Raw genomic sequence first — 25,140 nt, 5'->3', positions numbered from 1 at the left:
CCCTTAGTCTCTGTCTTTTGTAACACTTTCAGCCTTCATTAGGAAGTATTTGCTTAGCTAAAAATATACTAGTTAAACTGTTACAATCAGAAAAGAGAAAATTATATTTTTTTCAAAATGGAAATCATCTGATATTTCCTTAATAATGACTAAATGATATGGTTCAGATATTATAATTAGAGAGGGAGGGGAAGAAGAGGGAAAAGAGGAAGAAATAAAAAAGAAAGAATTTTGGATAGTTAGCAAGTTCAGCTATATTGATAAAGTTCATGAAATTATATAATTTTAAATAAGTAGAGTCAAAGGTGTAAAAATATATAATTTTTAAAATTGGTCATCCTTTAAAATAAACTTGTATCATGGGATAGTCGAAGGAATGTATTTATGCTAAAGTTTTTCTTTCAAAAGCAATTGTGAGAAAACTAGCTTTGAATGTTACATGAAATTCTATCCCCTCCTTATCTGTCTTTCATTTTGAAGGGGAAAAAAGTCATATAAAATACAGATTTCTTAGAAAAGTCCCACAACTTAATTATATATAATCCTTATAGTTATAAATAATTCCAAAAGAATTACTGGTGTTTGTTAGATTAAGTAACTGGAAACACCATTTTCCAAAAATGGCATTTCTACACTGATGTTGTACATGGTATTGAGTTTAAGGGAATGAATCTAAATTTCATTTATCAGACACAACAGGTACACTTTCATTGGTTTGGTCTCTCAGAAAATACCTCAATGTTTACTTAGTAGGTAACTTAGGACAAGTCAATGGTATGGGAAGATAATGGAGCAGTCTAGGATACCTACTGTTTTAGGTTCCTGTCTTTCCAACTTTTAAAATGAGTGATTTTATAGGTGAGTGAATAGTGCCTTTAGCACCACCAGGGGGCATGCATCTGGGGGGGGTTTTACATATTGATTGCTCTTTTAAGAAGAGCTGTTCCCTTTCGATGCTGCCTGTGAAGTCTGAATATATCATCCTGGCTTACAAGACTGTGTTACTGTGATCGACTAGATCTAAAATTTGTTCTGTAATTCAAATCTATTTTCTATTTAGGGATGAGTTAGGATAGCTGTCCCTCATTCAGTAATTCATTCTCTTTTGGTTAACATTCTACTTGTTTTGCCCTTTTGACAATGCCTCTGGATTTATAGCCAAAGCTGTTTGGCTTGCATCAGGTAGATTTGATGTGCTTCTCTCCCTGTTTATTGGATCAGAAATGATTGTTGCAGAGCAAACCACAAACATTTGTGATATCCTCTCAGTCATCCATGAAATCACATAAGTCACCTGAATGCTAGAAAACGCCTGGCTTTGCCCAGTTCACTTCACAGCCACTCGACTCTGAAGCCATAAACATACTTCTCCCTACTCCCACCCACCTCCCTCCTTTCTAGCATTCTGGTGGTAGCAGATGTTTGTAGAAGTTCTTAAGTTTAGTTGAATGGCATTTTTTAAATTGCCAGTGTAAAAATGTTCTCACAATGCTTTCTTCCTTGGCCCATAAATCCCCAGAGGGCTTTTGTTGCCTATGTGAACTAAAGACTCTGGGGGCCTCATTAAATGCCTGTAAAACATGCCCCTAAGCTCCAATACTTGATAGCCATACGTGACTGGAGCTGACTTATCAATCAAACACAATTCTGTGATTGAATTTGATACTCCTTCCTGCCAACCAAATCAACTATAAGAGGAGAAGGATGATTCTGAAACCATTCCTTAGATTCCAGAACTAGTCCTCCTGAAACAACATTTTCCTCCCTCCTCCCCTACAGTTTCTATATAGGCATTTGTACACACACACACACACACACACACACACACACACACACACACACACACACAATTTGAACGGCAAATTTTACCTTCTCTCAGTAAACTCCTCACCAGGTACTGTTCTAGTGGGTAAAACCAAGAAGAAAATTGGCCTAGGAAAGACCCAAAGGTTTTAGGTCATTGGAAGAGTCAAGAGCTTGGGCCACCTAGGGCCAGGAATGTTACAGCAATGTATTGATTTTCCTTGCATGAATTGCAGATTTGTCTGGCAGTGCTGTATGTGTGTGGACATTGGAATTCAGAAACTCTAGGATGCTGATCATATTATCATAGTATCAAAGCTGGATGGGGCTTAATGATCATAAAACCATATATTCATAAATTGGAACAAAAAAGGATACAGTGAAATTTATTCTAATACCTGCATTTTACTTAAATTACATGCTTGATTTATGGAATCTTTCTTCTATTGCTTTCTCTTCCTAATGATGCCTCCATCAAACTTAACCTTTCCTTGTAACAATGAAATGGTTAAATAAAGCACATCTGCACATACACACATCTACACATATGTGCACACACATGCCATATATGGTATAGTGTGCTCTATTCTGGACCTGTACTCTACCACCTCTCTGCTGACCTAGTTTACCATGGTGCCCTGAAATCCTAATTAATGATGTCGCTGACCAGAGTTCTGATGTCTTTTGCTCTTTTCCTTTACATTATTGGGCCTTTGTATAAAGTGTTCCTTTGGTTCTGTTTACTTCACTGCACAACAGTTCATACATGTCTTCCCAAGTTTCTCTGATTTATTCACATTTGTTTTACGACATTCATATATAACAATCTGGCCATTCTCCAATTAATGGGCACCCATTAATACTTTTGACTATTGCCTAGCAACGAAATCGTCAGGCCTTCTCAGTCTCTCTTATGACGTATTCCTGTTACCTTATCTTCTCTCTACCTACACCCCACCTCCACATGCAATTAGAATTATTGTACTGCATTATGAAAATGGCTGTTTTGTTCTATAAATTGAAAACAAAATTTCAAAAAGAAATAGGCCTATAAAGTAGTGAGTACTTAATCTCTGAAAATATTTTAGCATGAGTTGAATGATTATATGTCTGGTATACTGTGGAAAAAATTCTTGTTTTGGGAGCATGACTTGACTAAATGACCTCAAAGATCCTTCCTATCTCCCAAGATTCCAATTTTCTGTGGTTGAGATGCAGGATGGATAAACTCAGGCAAGCAATGAAAACAAGGAGAGTCCTGGGTGGGTTGACCTTGGACAGATTTGCTGAAGCTCATGGTACACTATGAGAGGGAAAGATATCTTTTGGGCTGCTTTGTATTTGATTGATTTAAATAAAGACAAAGAGAAAACCTAAGGTTTCAGGAGATTTCATCCAGCTCTGAGCATATCCTTCACTCACTACTTTTCAATTAGGTGGGAAAGAAAGAGAAGAAAAGAGTGGGAAAAGAATGAAATGGAATCAAGAGAGAAGAGAATGCATGAAAAGGCTACTGAGAAGCATAGAAGAGAACAGAGAATTGAGGGTCCTAAGAGAATTATGCTCATACTCAATGCTACTAAACATTTTTCAGTGTATTGGATCCTGAGGACTGAGAAGGATTTGGCAGTGAGGCACAGGGATGATTAAAAATTGGTGATGGGCTGAGGAAGAAACAGAGAAGCTATGATAAACAGTTAAAGAAATTCATATTATTTCACTTGGAGAAAAGAATAGTAGGTCGAAGTAAAGAAAATAACCATCCCCTTCTAAGTAAGTCATTTAGGTCAATTCAAATTCTGACGATGATGAACTCTCTGAACACCTCCTGATGGACTTGACATAAGCCTTTGTGATGTAATAAAAAGAACACTAGATTTGGATTTAGAGAACCTTAGTCCCAGTCCCCTACCTGCTACTCACTACTTGTGTAACCTTGAACAAATAAGTCCTCTAAGGCTCACTTTTCTCAAATGTTGTAGAAAGGAGTTGGACTATGTGGGCTCCAAGGTTCCTTCCACCCTCAAATCAGTGTTCCTATGAACTACTAGGTATGATGCTTACTTAGAGCTGAAGGTTACTTTGATATCAAACAAGTTGATGTTGTTTGGTATGGAGAATACTAGAGAGAAAAGTTAGCAGAGCTCAAGTTTTATCCTTAACTCTGAACGGGGTGGATCTCATTGACTTTGAACAAATCACCTGACCTGCCTGTTTTTCTTTACCAACCACAATTGCCTCCTTATCAGTCTCAAAGGGACACTGAGAAAGAAGTTTATTGAGATATTGCTTTGAGGCCTTTAGAATATGAGGTGGCATTATCACATTATTATTTTCACAAGCTGTTAACTCAAAAGGCAAAAAAAGAGTGAAAACTTAAAGCCAAGGAGACCTTTGGTACTTTGTCAGTTCCCTTTTAGATTTGCAGCCTTTTCCAGTGGTGCCTGGTTTTTTTTTCATGACACCAAATAGCTCAAGGCTCTCTTTTTCAGCACCCACAATATTTTCTTCCTCGGTGACAGAATTAGGTGGTTGTATAGAATGATCTTGTACCACAATTATATCCTTCAAAAATCCCACAATTATGAAAGGAAAAACAAAATGCAACAAACCCAAGGCAATTCAAGGTCTACAAATAATGACTGGTTCTTCCCTTCCTGTCGTAACAACGCTGGCCTGCTCCAGTAGAATAGGAACTTTGAAAAGAGAACTAACAACTCTGCAGACACTCTTTTCTAATTGTGGAAAGCTGGCTATTTATGAAGAGACCTTCCTTTTGTCAGCAGGCATGTCCATTTGTACATAGGCCAACCTATTTGTGAAGTGACATGTGGGCCTCACCAGAGTTCAGAGCACTGTTTACCATTTTTAAAAGCATTACAAAGTGGCAACACAGGTTGGGAAAAGGCTTGAAGTAACTCAAATATCAGGGTACTTCTTGTAAGCAGAATAAATAAAGCAATTAATGAAACATGAAGACTTTGACAACTTCATTTTAATAACCTTATTAAGACAGATAAAAGCAGCCCTGCTGGTTTGAAAGTCACAAGGGGGTTATTTATTAATTTTCTTGAAACAAAAGCTAATGTGCTAATGGTTTTGACAACCCCTTGAGTTTTCCACATTTGGACAGGGCCATCTTCAGCTTTGTGGTGTAGAGGATAAAGAGTTGGTCTTACATTCTGGAAGACCTAGGTTCAAAAATCTCACCTCTGATACACACTGGCACTATGATCTTGGGCAAGTCACTTAACCACTTATTTCTTTAGGTAGTCCCCTAAGTCTGTAAATACAGAGCAGTTACAGATTTGAAATGGTGGAGAAAGTATCTTTAGCTTGTGAGTGCCCTGGATCAATCACATCACAGGTCAACTCCTTTCCCTCTCATACTCACACCCACGTGCACACTAGCTTTATATATTTAAATCTGATACTGCTAAAGATGAGAACAGCATGACATTGGAAACAGAGGGCTAGTCTGGGTGTCAGAAAGACCTAGGTTTAAAGTCCTCCTCTTACATATTGGCTGTGTGACCATTGGTAAGATACTTTCTCTCAGTGTCCCCAAGGAATTCTCTGTCTGACATCCTAAATGACAGTTATATCAATTATTGTAGCTTCTACTCTTGAAGTGCCCCCTACTCTGATCAATTCACCAAGTAAACAAAGAAACCCAAACTGTTCATTTTATTTTTACTTTGAATTTTTCTGTCTTAATATTGCCTTACACTTCATATTATACCTGAAACAACTTGTTATTTCTGAACCTTTAACAAAAAGTTACCATCAAATAATAGAGCAAAGCACATGGTTTCTTCAGATGCAAATTCAGTTCAACAATCATCTATTGAAATCAACTCTGTCCAAGGTGCTATGTGGGAACTGGGGATAAATAGTAAGATGAAAATGCATGATCTTGCCTTTAAAATTTTAAAGACTACTAGAATTTTGGAGTTTTTGGAAAGGCATGCTGGCTTCCACTTTAGCTTTCTACTTATAGAAGGTAAGTCATAATACAGTATGCTTCCTTAGTATTCAGATAAGGTAATGCTTTTACCTTCTGCTTTTCTAAAATGAATCTTAATAAGCTATGGAGAAGACAGTGTGATTTAGTGGATATAGGACCAGGAAGAGATTCTGGTTCAGTGTCTTGTACCTTTATTCTATTAAAGGTTTTATCCTGATTATTCCAATCATCCACGGACTTTGTCCTTAAACAGGAGCTGCTGAATATTTGGATAAAATCATGAAACCATGCTGAATGGTTCTACTACAAATTTATGTTAATAAATGTTGTGATCTCAACTAGGTCCTCACTCTGACATAACAATCCTTTTATACCTACCTGCTTACCTCACTATTTCATTCACCACAGTGGCTTTTCCAAATCTTTTCTTCTCTCCTCTAACCTTCCTCCTTTAGGCCCCTTTCTCACCATTCTCTAGTTCGAGAACTTTGCCTCATATTTCATTGAAAAAAATGAGACTATTCACTAAAGGTTTTCTCTTTGCTCTTTCTCACCTCGTGTCACCCAAATATCTTCTGCCATTTTCTCTGCTCTAATTCTTGTCTCACACAAAGAGGTGGCCCTTCCCCTTGCCAAGGCAAATCCCTCTGCATGCACAAGTGATCTTATTGCAACTCATCTTTTCCAGTAGCTTGATTCCCCCCACCTATCATCACCACTCTCTCACTAATCTTCCAGATTCCTCTTGCTACTGGCCAGTTCTTTATTACCTACCATTAGCCCATGTTTTCCTTATCCCTAAGAAATTCTTACTTGATCCATCTTATCCTACTAGCTGCCATCTTATATCTCTTTTTCCTTTTGCTAATCAGTATCTCTACTTATTCTACTCTCAGTCTTTTATTAACTCTCTGCAGTGTGGTTTTGGCATGGTCATCTCAAACCAGATGTCCTGTAGACATCTGAAACTTAACATGTCCAAAACTCTTCCCTCTAACTAACTTTACTATTACTGTTGGGGGCACCACCAATTCTCACAGTCACCTAGGATCACAATCTAGGTGTCATCCTCATCTCCTCACTCTCTCACGTCCTCCATCCAATCAGTCACCAACTTCTGTCAGTTTTGTCTTCATGACATCTCTTACATATGCCCTCTTTACTCCTCTGACACTGTCACTGCCCTGGTGGCCACAGCAGCCGCAATGTCAGTCCACAGGGTGGTGCAGATGCTGCTAAAATAATTCTACATTTCTCCTTTGTCCTCATTAGTGTTTTCACATTTCAAGTGTGAAGCTGCTCAGCCTACAACATCTCTTGGATAAATGTCTCAAAGACTTCCAAAGACATTCCCAGTCTGAGGTGAATACAAAAATCAGTCTGATTAGAGTCAGTCAGAAGATATTTCACTGCTTCAGTACTTGGAGGATCAAGAGTTCCTCTTAGTCCTATATTGGCATATTGGAACCCTTCCATGGCTTAGCAGATGATCTCTATTCCTTCCTCTTCCCCCTCCATCTTTCTCCTCCATCTCTCTTCCTCTCCTTCCCTCTCTGCTGTCCCTCTGCCTTCCTTTCGCTCCTCCCCTTCTCCTCCCTTTTTCTGTCAGTCCCTCTTCCCTTCTGCTTTCTCTTCCATCCCTCCCTCTCCTCCTCTTCTGACCCTCCTCCTCCCTCTCAGTGGGACTTTATTCCAGAATCCTGTACCATGCTTTAATCTTTTAAGATGGATGGGCCTTCTAGAAATACTATGCCTTATTCTAACTCTAGCTTCTAGGTTTATTTTTTGATTATCCACAGTCATGGTTCCTTGCAAGACAGAAATTGACATGGTCTTTTGTGCACCTCCACTTCCTTGTTTGTGATGGGTATGGATCAGAAAGGAAAGCATCAGTTCTGTCATTACTGGAGACTATCCATCATTCAGGAAGCCTTGGGGTCTTTATGAACATCTCTGTGCAGCTAAAACTATTCCCTAACTCCTGATAGGATCCTGTGTTATATGAATAGATGAAGTTCAGAGGGCTCCATTTTTATCGCCTGCATTTCTCTATCTTCCATGCTTCAACTATTCTGAACTGTAGCCTAAAGCCCTGCTGTTCTTCTGGGAGGTCAGTGCTGACGATATAGTATAGCAGTCAGACCAGGACAATTATAAATCAAAGGAAGTGTTTAATGCAAAAAGGATGTAAGACAAATAAAAGATAGCTCTCTTCCCTCACCCCTACTTCCTTTTCCCTTTTTGATATCCTAAGTTTAAATTCACTCCTAGACTTAGAAAGCCTATTACTTTCCAGACAACTTCATATTTGGAAAAATCAAAATGTCTTTTACCTTTGTCATCATGTGTGTTCGTGAAAAATGCTGCCAAATAGACTGTTTCCATCATGGTCACAAATCAAAAGGCTAACTTTGCAAGGAGACTTCTTGACTATGGCAACTGCCTCTCACATGTATCAAAACCAACTGAGGATTTTCATCTTTAATTCTGTCCTGGTTGAGAAAAACACCTAGATATTTGGGCCATGTGCTTATTTCACCCAAACTGAAATGGACAAAGTGGGCAATTTGAGATTTGCAAATCTAGGGACAGAGTAAGGTTTAAAAAAACTAAGAAACCTCAGGGATAGCAGAAGAATTCATAGACTTCATCTCTTTTTAGCACCTTTGAGGACATGTATTCAACACTGCAATAGGCACTATGTAATTAGAAATTATTAAAAATGTATGCTGTTTTAGGTGCTATGCATTTATTAAGTCTACGTAGGAATCAGGATCAAATTTTGTTTTTAAAGGTTTGCAAGTGTAAAGGAAGGCCAAAACCATTTAGGAATCTGGGTTTAGAAAACAAAACAAAAACACTGAAACCTGCCTGTGGAATTTCAGGATGGTCATAAAAGGAGGTGATTCATTCACAGTACAGCAAGGGTAAGAGTCCAAGGGGCAGGGAGTGACTTGTCCTATCATTACTTTGATGGATTAAATGCATCTGATTTCACTTCCAAGAGGGTGAAGAGTAATTATTAGAAAAGCCACACATGGTCAACTCTGTTTGTTTTCTGTTAGAGCCATTGTCTTCATTTGAGGATATAAGGAGAAAGAAGCAAGGTACCAGAAAGGTGGGAGCAAGAACTCACTTCTCTGACTGTGGAATGAAACAGGTAGAAAGTTTGTCAGGGAAAAATCAGATTGAGATCTAGTTAGCAGAACTAGAGATGGAATTCCTGCAGCAAAGGGCCTGACAACGCATGCAGCTGGATGGATAAATACACAAGAGAATTGCAGCGGATAATCTAAGGTTTGGAGCTACCTGGGATAGCCTAAGACCTGGAGCTACCTGGGATAGCCTAAGACCCGGAGCTACCTGAGATAGCCTAAGACTTGGAATTCCTTTCCATATCTGGATGGTCTGAAGCTGAGACAAAGTCAAAATGGGCTTCAGAATATGTTTCCCAATTCAGACACTACTTACTGATAACAAATAGGATCAGAGTTAGTGAGATGCCATGTTGTACTTAAGTTTTATGAGTTTTTGAAACCCTGCAGCAAATGTTTATCCATATTTTAGAGAGTAGATTACTAAATTATATTTTAAAAATAAATAGATAACAAGGGTTCTTCACCTTTTTTTGCATGTCATGGACCTAGGAGCATACTAGACCCAACTTGAACCAACTGGGAGGCAATTGTTAAATTTTCACACTTCATATATTGGCCAGTTATAAATTAGGGCTTGATTTATTGTTTTCTTGATTGTCTAGACTTGAGGAAGTGGTGGAGAAAATACTAACAATGCAGATTAAACTTAGAAATGTGTCATGCTTACATATTTTCCCATAGAGCTGCTTGTTAAACATTTCCCAGAACATCTTTTAATGAACATTTTGATTGTTTGATGAAACTTGGAGGTCCTTTCTCTGGAAATAAATAATTGTAAATGTGTAAAATAAAATACAGAGGATTAAAACGTAAACCATTTTGAAACAGTTATCACAATATATATATATGTAGATTGATGTTTGTGTGCATGTGTATATGTGTACTGCATGTGCATGGGTACATATATATATCTAGTCAATACATTTGTGTATGTGTGTTTATACATGTACTTATATGTGTGTATATATTTACATAGCACACATATGTATACACACATATATGTGTATGCATGCATAGTTTAGGTTAAGGATATGGCTCAACTGTAAGATCAACCATGCTTTAATTATCTTATATGTGTGTCTATTAGATAGATACAGATATAGATAGATATGCATGTATACACACATACATACACACATATGTCTGTATACAAATATAGTTCTATGTATATACACTATATACAACTTTATGCTATATGTTTTATATGGTCATATATACATACATATGTATTGTGTGTATACTATATAACTACATAAAGTTTATGTACCTTGGTATATACACTATATGTATATTAATGTTACATGTAACTACATGTGGTTATATATTTTTGTATGTATATATAAAACTCTATAACTCTACCTACCTACCCACCTATCACAAATTCCCAGCAGACTGCCCTGCCTGATATGAAATATGTATCTCAAGCACTGGTTTCCTTGTCCCCACTGATTGAAACTTTGCAATGACTTTAAAGAGATCTCTCTTTCCATCATGTAAAACTGCCCCTATTTGTGGTTAATTGAAATATAGCTCATCCTACCCTTGAGCCACATCCTTGCCCTAGACAAGAGCTTCATTCTGCTCTGTCTAGAGCTTTCTATCCTTGGAAGTCTATGTACTGAAATGAGGAGAGACACATTGAGTGACTGTTACATAAGGCAGATGTCTACTAGCAGTGGTGGCAGGAGAGAGCCAATGGAGCCCCTCTTGGGAGGGGAGCACCTATTTTCTTATGCTGCAGGAGATGTCATTAATGTTTGTTTAAGAGAACTCTTCTTCCCAGCTAGGGTTGCAGTATCAGAGGACCATAGACTCCCCCTTCTTTCTGCTTATTAGCTCCAATTTCTCCTGTTTGCACACAGTTGTTCACAAATTTCTTCCCCATTAGACCATGAGCTCCTTGAGAGTAAGGACTATCCTTTGCTTTATTTTATATCCCTAGTGCTTAGCACAGTGCCTGACATATGGTAGGTGCTTACTTAATGCTTAATGTATGGCTACCTAATGGATTTTGAACTTGAAGGGATCTAGAGATCAAGTCCAAGACCCTTCTTTTACAGATTTCACAGGCATGAGAACTCAGAGAGATAAGTTAAGTTATTTGTGTCCCCATGGAGTCAGGGTCAGAGCTAATTTGTGAGCCAACATCTTCCATCTCCAAATCTAGCATGTGCTGCTGCTGCTGCTGCTGCAGAGTGATCCATTATGAGACAGTGAGAGGAAGAGCAGAAAAGCCACCCACAAAGCGTCCACTGGCCACACTGGTTTGGTTTCCCCATTTGCAGATAAGCCTCTCTCCATCTGTGCACTCTGGCGGTTGGCCTCACATCCAAATAAGGCAGCCATGAAAACTTGCCCCATGAGGGTTCTTAGTTGTGTACTGTGTCTGTGTCCATGCTGGAGAGCTCCTCGGGGGCCTGGGCACATCAAGCACCCAGAGAGTGTTTGGGCGATGATGATTGGAACACCCCAGGCACAGCTGTTGCTACATGCCTAACATGAATTTCCGAAACCGTGTTCTTTTCCCCATGGCATACCTATGACAGATTCTTCCCGTCATTGACAAAATCAAAGCCAAATCTTTTGGGCCCACAGGTATTTGCTGAATTTGATCTACTCTATCTTATAGGATAAAAACAGAAAAAGCTCAGGACTCTCTCTATGATGGGGACTTGAATTGGCGTAGTCCCAAGGCGATCCTTTTCTTTCCCATCTACATTTAAATAAGAAACCTTTTATTTTTTTAACAATAATAATTAGCTTTGATATAGCATTTCAAGGCTGCAGTACTTTACAAATATTGTTCGTTTTGATCCTTACTCAGAACCTGTGAGGTAGGTGTTATCATTGTCCTCAATGTACAAATGAGGACATGAAGCTGAGAATAGTTAAGTGACTTGTCCAGGATCACATGACAAGGTGATGTCTTGGCAGGATTAGTCTCACGTCTTCTTGACCCCAAGTCCCATGCTCTATCTATTACATCATCCAGGTCTTTTATATCAGAGGCAACAAGGTGCACTAGTCTTGGATGCAGAAAGACATGGGTTCAGATCCCAACTCAGGAACTTGTACCGGCTGACTAACCTTGGGAAATTCATTTGATCTTCTTGAGTCTCATTTTCTCTCATTAGAGCATAAGGATAAGAATAGGACCTATGTTACATGACTGTTGCAAAAATCAAATTATATGTACATATGTGTTTGTATACACACATACATACACACAAACACATATACACACACTATCATACTATAAAGTATATATACACATATACATATATGCATGTATACATATAAAGTGTATATACTATATGTGTCACACATACACAAGTGATATACATACATATAAGTGTATATACATACATATATATTATACTCATATACATATACACATCCACACACATCCACAGTATAAAGTATATGTATGTAAAGTACATGTGCAGTACACTGCACATATGTGTACACATATATGTATGAATATACCTATATATGTGAACATATACATGGACAGATATGCATGTGCATACATATACACATGTACATACATAAGTATATACACATTATTTATCTATCTATCTACCCTATAAAGGTGATGGTTGATGGCAGTGATGGATGATACTGTTGTCTCCAGAGATTCAAGTGTATGGGCCATCAAGAGAAGCTGGTTATCCCAAGGATGGTAGCAGGATTGATATATGGGAGATAAGAGCACTCCATTCCAGGCACCACTAAGAGATACCACTATATCCTCTCTTATCTCAGGGTAAGGAGTGGATCTCCTAAAACTAGAAACTTGGGTTTGGGGGATTTTTTTTGACAACTTGAAAAATTAGGAGATTATCTTCATTTTATTACTAACAGAATGTTTATAGAGTTTCACTTTTCCATAAACATTAAATGCCGACGACTTCCATGGACAGCCATGGTTTGCCTGTGAATTTGCAATGAGTTTTATAAAAGATAGAACTGCTAACAAGATACTTTTAAAATGTATGCCTCCCCTCCACCCCCTGCCTGGAGCAGTAAAACAGCTTTAGAGATCGTAACTTGAGAATATATGGGCATTTATTTATAGCCTACCTTTTGGCGGAGATCTGAGATGACATTTTCCTTTCCAACAGCACTCTCGAGTGGCACAGCATGATTTATAACTTTATTTGGATATTGTCTGCATATGCTGCAAAAACTTGAAAAATCATACAAATCCTGCCAAATACATTTAGTTATTTTTCTAGATATTAAGAGTTCCAACTACAACATGTTAAGTTCTTCATGCATATCTTTAAGAAAAACAGATGCAACTACACACACACACATCTTTATGACTTTATCCAGAGAAACATAGAATTTTATTTTTTCCTCATAATAGTATTGTATTTTTCCAATTAGATATATATAAAGATAGTTTTCAACATTCACTTTTATAAGATTTTGAGTTCTAAATTCCCCCCATTTTTCTCCTCCCCCCTCTCCAAGACAGCATGTAATCTAATATAGGCTACACATGTACAATGCTATTACACATATTTCTACTTCAGTCTTGCTGTGAAGGAAGAATCAAAACAAAAGGAAGAAGCCACAAGAACTGTATTTCCATTCATCCTATTCTCTACCCTCCCATTTTATTCTGTTCTCTCTTTTACCCTGTCCCTTCTCACAAGTGTTTTACTTCTGACTACCTCTTCCCTCAATCTGCTCTCTCTTCTATCACCCCCCTTCTTGTATACTATTCCCTCTTACTTTTCTGTAGGATAAGATGGATTTCTATACCCAATTGTGGGTGTATATTATTCCCTCTTTGAGCCAATTCTGATGAGAGTAAGGTTCACTCACTCCTCCTCACCCTACCCTCTCCCCCTCCACAGCAAAATTTTTTTCTTGCCTCTTTTATGTGAGATAATTTGCCCTATTCTATCTCTCCCTTTCTTTTTCTCCCAGTACATTCCTCTCTCCACCCTTAGTTTTATTTTTTAGATATCTTCCCTTCACATTCAATTCACACCTGTGCCATCTGTCTATATATACTCCTTCTAACTACTCTAATACTCTGGTCTTTTCATTAAGGATGGTTGAAAGTCCTCTATCTCATTGAATGTCTGTTTTCCCCCTGAAAGATCAGGCTTAGTTTTTCTGGGTGGGCAATTCTTGGTTGAGGCTGAGTATGTTGCTGGGTATGTTAGAGTGGGGATCAGTTAAGCAATGTGCTCATTGAGGTCTAGTACAACTCCCCAAACCTGATTTTATTAAATCCACATCTCTTTCCTTCTTCACCCTGCCTATTTTTTACTATCAAATCCTGAATTTGAATGTAGGCTAATCAAAAGTAATGAATAGAGTGCTATACTTGAAATAGGTAAAACCTGAATTCTGTCACCCCTCAGTTACTGGATGGTGGAGTCTTGGAAACTAATTTAAATTCTCTTAGTCTCAGTTTTCTCACCTCCAAAATGGACTTAATAGTAACAACAACCTGAAAGTACTGCTGTGAGGATTAAATAAGATGCATGTAAAACATTTTTCAAACTTTGAAGGACTATATGAATATAAGCTACAATTATCTCAGGAGGGTCAGTCCTTAATAAAATCAAGCCATTATGTAGTACAAATATACAAAATAATGAGAGAAGTTTCCTACATGCAGAAATGAATGGTTAAGCTAATTTTTCAATTGAGCATTTCAAATGCCACCTCTCATAAGAATTATTTTATCTGAATTCAGACTCTGATTTCAATGTCATGAAGACCCATGAATTTGTATGCATTGTCTCTTCATTGGTAGACAGCTGTTAACTAGCTTATGAGGTGTCTCATCTTTAATATCTATAACAAAGCCAGAGCACTGAGTAAGGCTGGTGAACACTTCCCATGAGGAGAAACAATGGGACAAATTAGAGTGGAACAATGTCAGGGGCTTGCGTACTCACTGCAGATATTACACTGTATAGCTGTGTATTATGCTTACAGACTCAATATCTGTGATCATACATTGATTTGCCATGAAAGAATAGATCCTAAAACCATAGATTTAGAAATAGAAGGGATGTCTTATTGAAGAGGCAATCCGATGATTCAGTAAATACAGCACTGGATCCGGAATCAGGAAGACCTGGGTTTAAATCTAGCCTTAGACAATTTAGACAACTACATGATTCTGGGAAAGTCACTTAACCTCTTTTTGCCTTAATATACTGGAGAAAGAAGTGGCATTATCTTTAGCAATAACACTCCATTGACAGTATGGTGCACAGGATCAGAGCTGGACGTGACTGAACTACTGAACAACAACAGTGGCCCATTGAGTCTAGATTTCTCATTCTATTGATCAAGAAACTGATCCCCAGAGAGATTAATGAACTTGCCCATGGTCACACAGATAGCAAGTACATGAACCAGGATTGGAACACAAATTCTCTGAATCCAAATTCAGCGTGAATTTCCATGCACTATTCGGCGTCCCTAAGAGCACATTATATTAAGAAATAAAAATGTCTCTCCAAGGAAAATTGTAAGCAACTTTTATCCATATAACTGACATCATCAAATATTTTATCTTGTAGCTGAGTTAATGTATTTTTCTTCAATATATTTGACTGTATGACCTAGAGACTCTTCCACTCACCTCCTTGTCTCATGGAATGAAGGCAACCAAAGTCCTTGAGGATTATGTCGATGGAAACCAAACTCTGGCAGGTTTTATTATATTGGAAAGGCTTCAAGTATGAGTTCATTGATAGACTGCATGTCTCTAGACTGAGAATCAGACAACTTAAAGTAGAGAGGTTCATCAGTCAATCAACAAGTGTTTATTAAATACCTACTATTTGCTAGTCACTGTGCTAGGCACTGATGACACAAAGATGAGAAAAAAAGACACCTTGCCTTTAAGGGGTTTGTATTCCATCATCACATTGCCTGTAGGGGGATGGATTATTATAGTCATTGCAACTCTCAAAGGATATGGCTAGAAATGATCAGTGTTGGTAAAAAGAATGTGAAAACCAAACAAATTCTTGAGCCTGTGAAGTAGCAGGTAACACTTCAATAACTGAAATTCAACTCGTCAGAGACAAAAAGGCACATTAGAACCAATTTTCTATCTGGAATCAAGAGAGATCAAGGTTTAAATACTGTCTCTGATACAACTTGGGTATATGGACTGAGTAAGTCACTTAATCTTTCTGAACCTCAACTTCCTCATCTTTGGGAGGGTTGTTGAGAGGCTGTGCTAAGATGGGGTATGCAAAGGTCTTTGTAAATCCTAACATAGAATGTAAGAGTCAGCTGCTTTTACCAAGGGTTCCCCTCTATTCATTGCCCAGAAAATGACAAACAGGACAGTTTGGGATCCAGAAGCTTTACAAAGGGATCTCGGGAACTTGAACTTCAATCTGAAAGAGACCTCAGAGGTTAACCCTTTCATTTTTCAGATGAGGAAACTGAGGCTCAGGGTGGTAAAGTGATTTACACATGATAGTACATGCCACAGTCAGGATTCACCCTCACATTCTCTACCACCAAATCCAGCACTTGAGACATTGTGCCAGACTGCTTCAGCAAGAACTAGGTGGAGTGGATATTGATGCCTAGCCATGGTTCCTTGATATCTGAAAAATCTTCCTATTACTTCTACAATATAGACATCAGTAGCAGACTTCCCTTGCCCCCAGACAAGTCCTCCTGAGTCTACATTTTAGTGAGTTCATTATTTATTGTTCCAGGCAATTTTTTTTCACATTAAGTTACTTAGACTAAGAAATGTTACTATTTGGTGTCAGCTACTAGCTCAGCACTAGGATGGGAAAATACTGTGAAATGAGATGTGTTTTTGACATTCCTGAGAATCTCTTCCATTTCCAAGGTTTTCCCCATCAACACACATTTGATACTTGAGGAGTTGAGTCAGTGGGCACATCCTGACTATGTGCAGAACATTGTCCTCTTACCTCCCAGGAGACTTTGCGCAGCCCTTCCTCACTCAAATCAAAGTCAATTGCAAGTCATGTCATCACCTTGATGTCATGGTCTTCTTCAAGAACAAAGGTCAAACATAAACTGCGAGTGAATACCAAGCAGCTCTTCCTCTCCTTCTCCTCCTCCTCCTTCTCTCTTCTCCTACTCCTCTCCTATCCTCTTGTGTTCTACCCAGGGGAAGGTACACTCCATGACCCAAAGCTGCCTTTTTTCCTATGGATTTATTGGCTACATTTCTTTCTCAAAGATCAAGCCTTAAAACCAGTTCACTCTGGAGCTCATAGACTGGACAACAAGTCCACATTCACAAACACAGAGTGAATATAATTACTAAATAGTAGTTGTTCCTCTTTTACCCAGGAACCCTAAGGGTCTTCCCCTCCCTCTTTGATTTTTTTTTATTAAATAGGCCATCCTTCGAGTAATTACTTAAAGAAGCCTATTCATTGAATGGGTGTGTCTCATTCAAAGTGAGAATGTGTAAGACCTTAGCCTGAAAGGGCCAGGGTCTCACATTGCATCCTGGACCATCTCCAGTGTTCCTGATGAATATCAGGCCACTGGACTCAGATGGCCTAGGAGGAGAAAGTGAAGCTGGTGACCTTGCACAGCCCTCCCTCACTCAAATCAAAGTCACCTACAAGGCACTTCATAATCTTGATGTCATGGTCCTCTTGGAGAATGAAGGACAAACACAATAACCAAGAGACCCAAGTGTTGAGAAAGGAATGAAGCTGTTTGTCATTTCATTGGAATAAGACTAACTGAAATTCATACAATGCTCGAAAGTTTTCTTTCCAAACATCACTCTAGTTGAGACTCATAATTTTGGGAAGAAGAGGATTATTGTTCCCACTGGAGAGATGAAGACAGTGAGGCACAGGGAAATGAAGAGATAGTTTTGCAAGTTAAAAAAAAAAAGGAATTGCATCCACCTCCTTCAAGCAATTACCACATTAAAGAGGTAATTTTATTAAAGCAGAAAAATTTTAAACATATAGATATGATATGGTCAACTTTTTAACAACTAGTTAGAGCACTGGATAAAGTACCAGACTTGGAGTCAGGAAGTCCTGAGTTCAAATGCTATCATAGATACTAGCTATTGACCCTGGAAAAGTCAAGTGACTTTACTTTTCTGTGCCTCAGATTCCTAATCTGCAAAATATATGTAATAGCATCATGAATCTCTACCCCAATTTGTTGGAAGGATCATATGAGGTAATATATATAGAGAACTGTGCAAACTTCAAAGCTATATATGTGTGTATGTATATGTATAAACACATATACAGTGCTAGTTATTATCTCCAAATAAGGTTTATCCTGGGTATTGTGTTTCTTTAGCATTCATTTCTGTTTGCTTCAGTATTGGTCCTGGTTATCAGATATCAGACACATTGATTTTTATAGCTTTATTGTTTCCTCTAATGGGATGTAAGCTCCTTGAAGGCAGGATGTCTTTTATTTTTGTCTTCTTATCTCAAGCACTACCACAGTACCTGGCATATTATAAGTATTTTAAAATGCTTGCTGCTTGATCAGTTGATGTAACAATAATATTAGAGAACAAATCCATTAAAAATCTTTTAAGAAAATTTTATTGATGCGTTCTGTTTTGATGTCACAACCTTTTGAGATTACTCCCACTCTTTGAGAAAGCTGTTACAACAAAGTTAAACAACTAGTCAAAGCTAACAATGCAATGAATTCTTCGAAAAGTGCACGCAATGTTCTATATCTGTAGCCCCCCCCAGTGATTTTCTATGATTTTCTCATTAACACAAATCAATTTTCTCTGCTTTCCACCCCCTATTCCATTAAAAAAGAAAAAAGAAATTCTTTGTGATAAACATACATAGTCAAGCAAAACATTCCCTCATTGGCTATTCACAAAAGTGTATGCCTGGTTCTGTACCCTAAATCTATCATGTCTCTATCAGGAATTGTTTTTCTAGAATCATGGATTGTCACTGTATTAATCATAGTTCCTAAAGTTTTCAAAGTTGTTTGGTTTTCCAATGTCATTGTTATTGAAAAAATTATTTTCCAAATTCTGCTTATTTCATTTCTAACCAATCTATGTCTTCAAATTTATTTGTTTTTATGATATTGATGTCACAGTATAAATTTGCTTTATACCAATTTATGCCAATTTTTCCCATATCTCCTTGAAATCATCTATTTCCTCATTTCATACAGCACAATAGTATTCCATCACATCCACACACCACAATTTAAAATCCCTTTAAATTCTCCCTCTTTATTAGGTTTCCATTTCCCACATGTGAAGATATCATTGCTAAAATAAACACTTCCAATCCACTCTGTACTGTTGGGAGAATATTCACACCAATGATAACACAGATCTATTGACCTATACAATCACCATCTTTGTCAAACAGTGAATTCAAAAGAGTCAGTCAATTGGTGTAAATAGGTAAGTCACACCCTTCAGGTTTAGGATCATTGTGGTTTGGCTCTAGTTGTGTTTTTTCCCTCATTCTCTTGGGAAGTGGCTGTAATGTTTCTTAACATTAATAGTTTTTTAATTGCCTTCATATTCATAACTGCATGGCAGAAGTGAATATAGACCATGGTCAACCTCTGCCCAACTAAATTACTCAGAGGACCATAATTGCCTAGAAGAAAATGGAAATCTAAATACTTAAAAGTAGCCAACAGATTTGAAGAAAAAGTGACTCAAAAAAAGAATTTCCATGAGTGATGAATCTTCGCATCCTAATTAAATGTAAGGAAATATTTCAGTTACCTGAGATTACCCCAACTCTTGACAAGTATTTTTTGAACATTACTTTATAACTAGAAACGAATAATTATGTGGAAGAAAAAAATTAATTTTGTCATCTCTCTGGTTGTTGTTTGATTCTTCAGCATTTGTGTCCATATGTCTGCTAAACAATTTGAATGGAACCTAAGTCTTCTAAGGCTGCCCCCAGATACGTCTGAAATTGTAGAACCCAACTTCTATTTCTCCAGCTAGTGGCATAGAGAACATTAACCAGGATAAGCCAACTGAAACTTTAGACCAGGACCTTGAATTTAAAGGGTACCAAATTTGGATTATCCCAAAGTTAGAGAGTAGTGATAGCACTTTGAATAATAAAATTTGAAAAATAAAAATAATTAAGCACTTAGCTATGAGGGGGTTGAGGAGATTAGAAAAGTAAGTGGTGGTAGAGATTGAGTAAAATTCAGTGACTTTGTCTTCTGACTCAATTCTGGAGCTAGCCCAGCTCATTTTCTATTCAATTATGGGTCTAGTTCAATTTCTGTCATGAAAACTTTATTAAATTGTGAGTGATGTAAGAAAACCTTATTTCATTGTTTGACCTTAGCCCTGCATGGCTGCAAGTTGGACCACTTCCACGTTCTGCTTAGAGACCCTTAGCTAAGGGACCCAAGGTACGCTGAACAACAACCCTGTCAACTTCAAAGATTTATGCAAGAAGTTTTCTCACAGTTATACATCACAAACAACCCATATGTCTTATCTGAAAACTATCCCTATATTGGTCAATGGGTTATTGTTTTCATGTTTCTTTGATTGAATACACTGAGGGGAATGGGATACCTCTTTTTCTGAATTCTGAGAATTTATACCCATTTGCTCTCTCACTCTTAATTTTAAAAGTTTCTACTCTTTCCTCCAAATAGAAATCAGATTACTTAATTTTGTATCTTGGTTGGTTAATTGGTCATATTTGATTAATTGTTTTTAATGTGCAAAACATCTGTCTCCCTCTATATTCAGGGTCTAGTGCCAAAGTTGAGAAGGGGAACTGGTCTGGATTTGTTGGTTAATTGATACACGTTGTTTAATACATTGATATGTTCAGAAGCTCAAACCTTTGTTTCTTCTGTCACTTCGTCTTTCACCTGCCATAGGTAGCAAGAATAGTTATCCAAAATGAGAAACTATCCAATGATAGGTTGGGGTAAGATTCTCTCCCATCCCAGCCTGCTTTTCCCTGTCAGTATTTCATTCCATAAGTCTCTGGACATGTTCCGTGAAGCCTTCCATGGGTTCTTTGTATGGTACTGAAAAGTGCTACTTACGACTCTGGTACCATGGGATAGAATCTATACCTGTTTGAGATTCAGTATAAGCACACAGCAGTCAGCCTCAAGGCCAGAGTTGGAGAGTAAGACTTTTGTCTAGAATTGAGGGAGAACTTTACATTCAAATTTTTAGGAACGCTTAAGAACATCCTTCCAATTTATCTCACAGTGGCATTTCCAGTGGGAGTTCAAGGAAGAACCATAAATACCTGTTGGCACTTAACACTTACCTTTCAGATTATTTTTCTTCCAGGTACCCTCTCCACTATCACAAATTTTTATTTGTTTTGTATTTCCATCAGATAAATTCATATTTATATTTTCAATGGTAGAGAGATAAAGAAAGAAGTTTAAAAAAACTCTTGTGAATGCCAACAGAAAAGAATATTTATTTTAAACCATGTTGTCCTTGTGTGCCAGCTGCTGTTGCTAGGCTTTCATATTGGTTGCTATGGGTAGGAAAGAGAATTAGGTGGGTGATGTCAAAATGATGGTCACTTCAACCCTGTCCCTATTGGTCGGGGTATTTCTGTGAAGAGTAATCTTCATATCCAGGTAAGTGAAAAATACTGGGCATCAACATTTCTGGGGTCATCCGCCTGACAAGGGGCATTAGTTCAGTGTTCATTTTTTTGAAGGTAGGAAGAAAGCTGGCTAGTAATATTAGTGGCAGTGAGAGTTATTTTAGGTCCAGGGCTTCAGGCAATCATTTTTAAAAGATTATATCTATGAAAAGGTTGACCTAAAGGCTCTAGTACATCCCCAATGATAGATTGTAAGTCTGTCACCCAAGAATCAACCTAGCAAAGTCAGTGGCATTAGGTGAGCCATGAGGGGATGAATGAAATTTTGGGTCAAGCAATTCTCAAAGACCATCTGCTAAGCCCTCAGCAAGCTGCAACCTGCATTGGTGAAGGCATTATGAACAGAGATGAAACACAAGACTTGGAAATACTTTGTAGTCAGATCTTGTTTGTCCTATACATATTAACATTCTGCAGATGCATATTGAAATTATTCTACAGTTAATAACCAACAATTATTTTTAATTTATAAGCTATCAGCAAAAATAAGTATTCAAATAAACAAAATAAAGAATTATCATATGTAAAATTGTCTGTCATTTTTGACATGACTATATTAACATGTAAAATGATAGCAAAAAATGAAATGTCTCTACTTTTATTGTTGATCTCTGTTCTGTCTTTTTTAGATTTTGCTTCTATTTTTATTTTTAATTGTCACAATTAATGACATGGTGACTCAGTAATGTCTATGGGCATTGTGAATGTCATTATGTTACTGCTTCACTTGTATACATTTCCCATACTTCTTTGCAGTTGTCCTATCTGTCATTTTTACAGTACTATTAATGACAGTACAGTAACAACAGTTGGCAAGCACAGTCATATTACTTTTAAGTTTTAAGAAGAGTTTTTGCTATAACAACCCTGTGAGATAGGGTTGTTTAACAAATGAGGAAACTGAGGTCCAAAGTCACAAGCATGGTTAAGTGTCAGAGACAGGACTGGAGTATGTCATAATTTGTTCTGACTTCCTCCAGCGGTTGGGCATAGGACTCATATCCCATTTTATTGATCCTCTTTGCCGAAGCCAATTCCTTTACAAGTTTATTCCCATTCCCTCCAGATATCTCTGGCAGATTAGCCCAATGGTCACTCCTGCTCTCTCTTATATTTAACCTCTCCCAGCCTATTAATCTCCTTCCCTTTTGGCTACACACAAACACACACTCTTATTTCCCCCATCCAACCGCCATCATTAAAAATACCTCTCTTGATTTAACCATCCACACTAGCGATTATCCTCTATCTCACCATCCCTTAATGACTAATTGCTTTGAAGAAACCATCCTGACACTGCTCTCTTTGAGTTCTACTTTCCTACGTGTCCAATCACAACCTTCTAAGTTTACTTCGTCCATGTCAAACTCAGTAACTGTGAGGGTCCCACAGGGCTTCCTCTTCTCTTTTCACTCTATACTGTCTCACTTAGTTATCTCATCAGCTGCCTTGAGTACAACTCCCTTCTCTATGTAGATAATTTCCAGCTCCATATGTCCAGTTGGATCACCAGTCATGGATCCCCAACTGCCTTTTGTACATCTAGCTATTTGGACATGATGAGGTTATGATGACATGACTGTCATGATGTCATGATTGCCATGATGATGATGATGACAATGTTGATGATGGTGGTGGTGATGATGGTGGTGGTGGTAGTAGTTTGGTATTTTAGGTATAATGATAGCTTGAAGTAGGATATCTCGGTAAAGTCCCTTCCCTGACACATGTTAACTATTTGTAACTAGATAGCAACTTACTTACAGTCTTAGTGTCCCCAGGCAACACTCCAATACCATAAATGATATTCCCAGGCATGAAGTCTGTAGCTATGCTACTACTTTGGGTAAATTTCCTTTCCCTGGGCTTCAGTCTTATCCACTACAAAATGAAAGCCTCGTCTAGATCAAGGGACGTTACTTCAGGTTCACAATGCCTTAAAGTAGTCTGTGAATAGATTTCAGACAAGGGGTCAATAAACTTGGATGGAAAAGAAAACATCTCATCTTCATTTTCACTAACTTCTAACTGAACTTTAGCATTCTTTTAAATGTTTAAAAAACCTGATTCTGAGAAGGGGTTCATAGACTTCCCCCAAATTCCCAAGGAATCAATGATACAAAAAGATTAAGAATCTCTGAATTCAATGTCTGTAATCTCTTTCAGCTCTTAAACTCACAATCCTAAAATACCAGGCTAAAGCGTGAATAATTTTGCCAGATATTTGTGGAAGTTATTCTGGCATCAGCCTAAATGACATGATGGTGCTTATTTTATTTCCCTGTAGTTGTGTGTGTGCCTATGTGTACAAGTGTATCTATGATGTCATAGAGAAAAGTTATGTACATCCTCTCAGATTCACACAGTGAAGCACTATTCCAAATGGAACAGCACTGGTTCTGCTAAGAAATTTCAGAGACAGACAGATTGACCTGAGGAATGAGAGACAAGATAGCTCCTTTCCCATCACAGGGAGACCAGCTCAGGATCTGCAAAGAGCAGCTGTGCATAAAAACCCCAGGATGGCCATTAGTGTCAGCATCTGACAGGGGCTGCTGACTGCAGAGCCTGGATTGTGGTAGAGCCACACCCACACAGAACACAAATAAAACTCCTATCCTTTAGCTGGTTCTTGCAACATAAAAGACATTGATGTACATTAGCTCCAATTCAAACTGATTATTTTTATGAAAAAGGAATCCAGTGAAAAGTACTAGTTTAGGTTTCAGAATTTGTGCAATCATTTAGACAGGGGCTAAATTGAAGGCTATCTTTAAACTATCAGGAAAGAAAGAGTTTCCGGAAAAAAATGAGTAGCAAAGCAAGACTTCTGGGGAAATGTTTGCTCAAGTCAATAAATCAACAAACATTTATTAAGCATTTATTCTTTAAAAGCAGAGATAGAAAGAAAAATGGAAATAATCCCTTCCTTTGAGAATCTTGCATTCTAATAGGAAAGACATATGAGGCATATATCAATACACATGGAATATATACAAAGACTAATTTGAGGAGAGGGTATCTTAAGGATAGGGAAGCATAGGGAAGAACCAAGAAAAGCTGAATTAAGAAGGTGATATTTGAGCTGAGTCTTGAAGAAATCATGGATTCCAAGGTGAGGAGAAAGTACATTTTGGGCATGGGGTATGGCTAATGCAAAGGCATGGAGATAGGAGATGGAGTTTTATTTATGCAGAACAGCAAAGAGGTATGGAAGGATCACAGAGTTCAAGGAAGGAAGCAGGGTATTAGAGAATTGGAAACGGAGCCGGTTGTTAAGGGTTTTAAGTGTTGAACCAAAGTGTTTATAACTGATCCTAGAGACAACAAGGAGTAAATTATATTTTAAACATTAAAACTCTATTTCCCCGAAACCACTGATATGTCAATTACAATTCATTGCATTCATGCATTCATTATTCAGGCATGATTCAATATTGAGTAGTCTGAGAAACTTGTCTAGGACAAGGAGAGATTAAAGAACTTGGGTTCAAATCTCACTGTTGTTACTCACTACCTGTTATGCAGTAATGAGTAGTCACTTCAACCCCTGGCTCTCACTTTTTTTCAC

This window comes from Notamacropus eugenii, chromosome 6 (assembly GCF_028372415.1).
Source record: "Notamacropus eugenii isolate mMacEug1 chromosome 6, mMacEug1.pri_v2, whole genome shotgun sequence".
Taxonomy (NCBI): domain Eukaryota; kingdom Metazoa; phylum Chordata; class Mammalia; order Diprotodontia; family Macropodidae; genus Notamacropus; species Notamacropus eugenii.
This window is presented reverse-complemented; position numbering follows the sequence as displayed.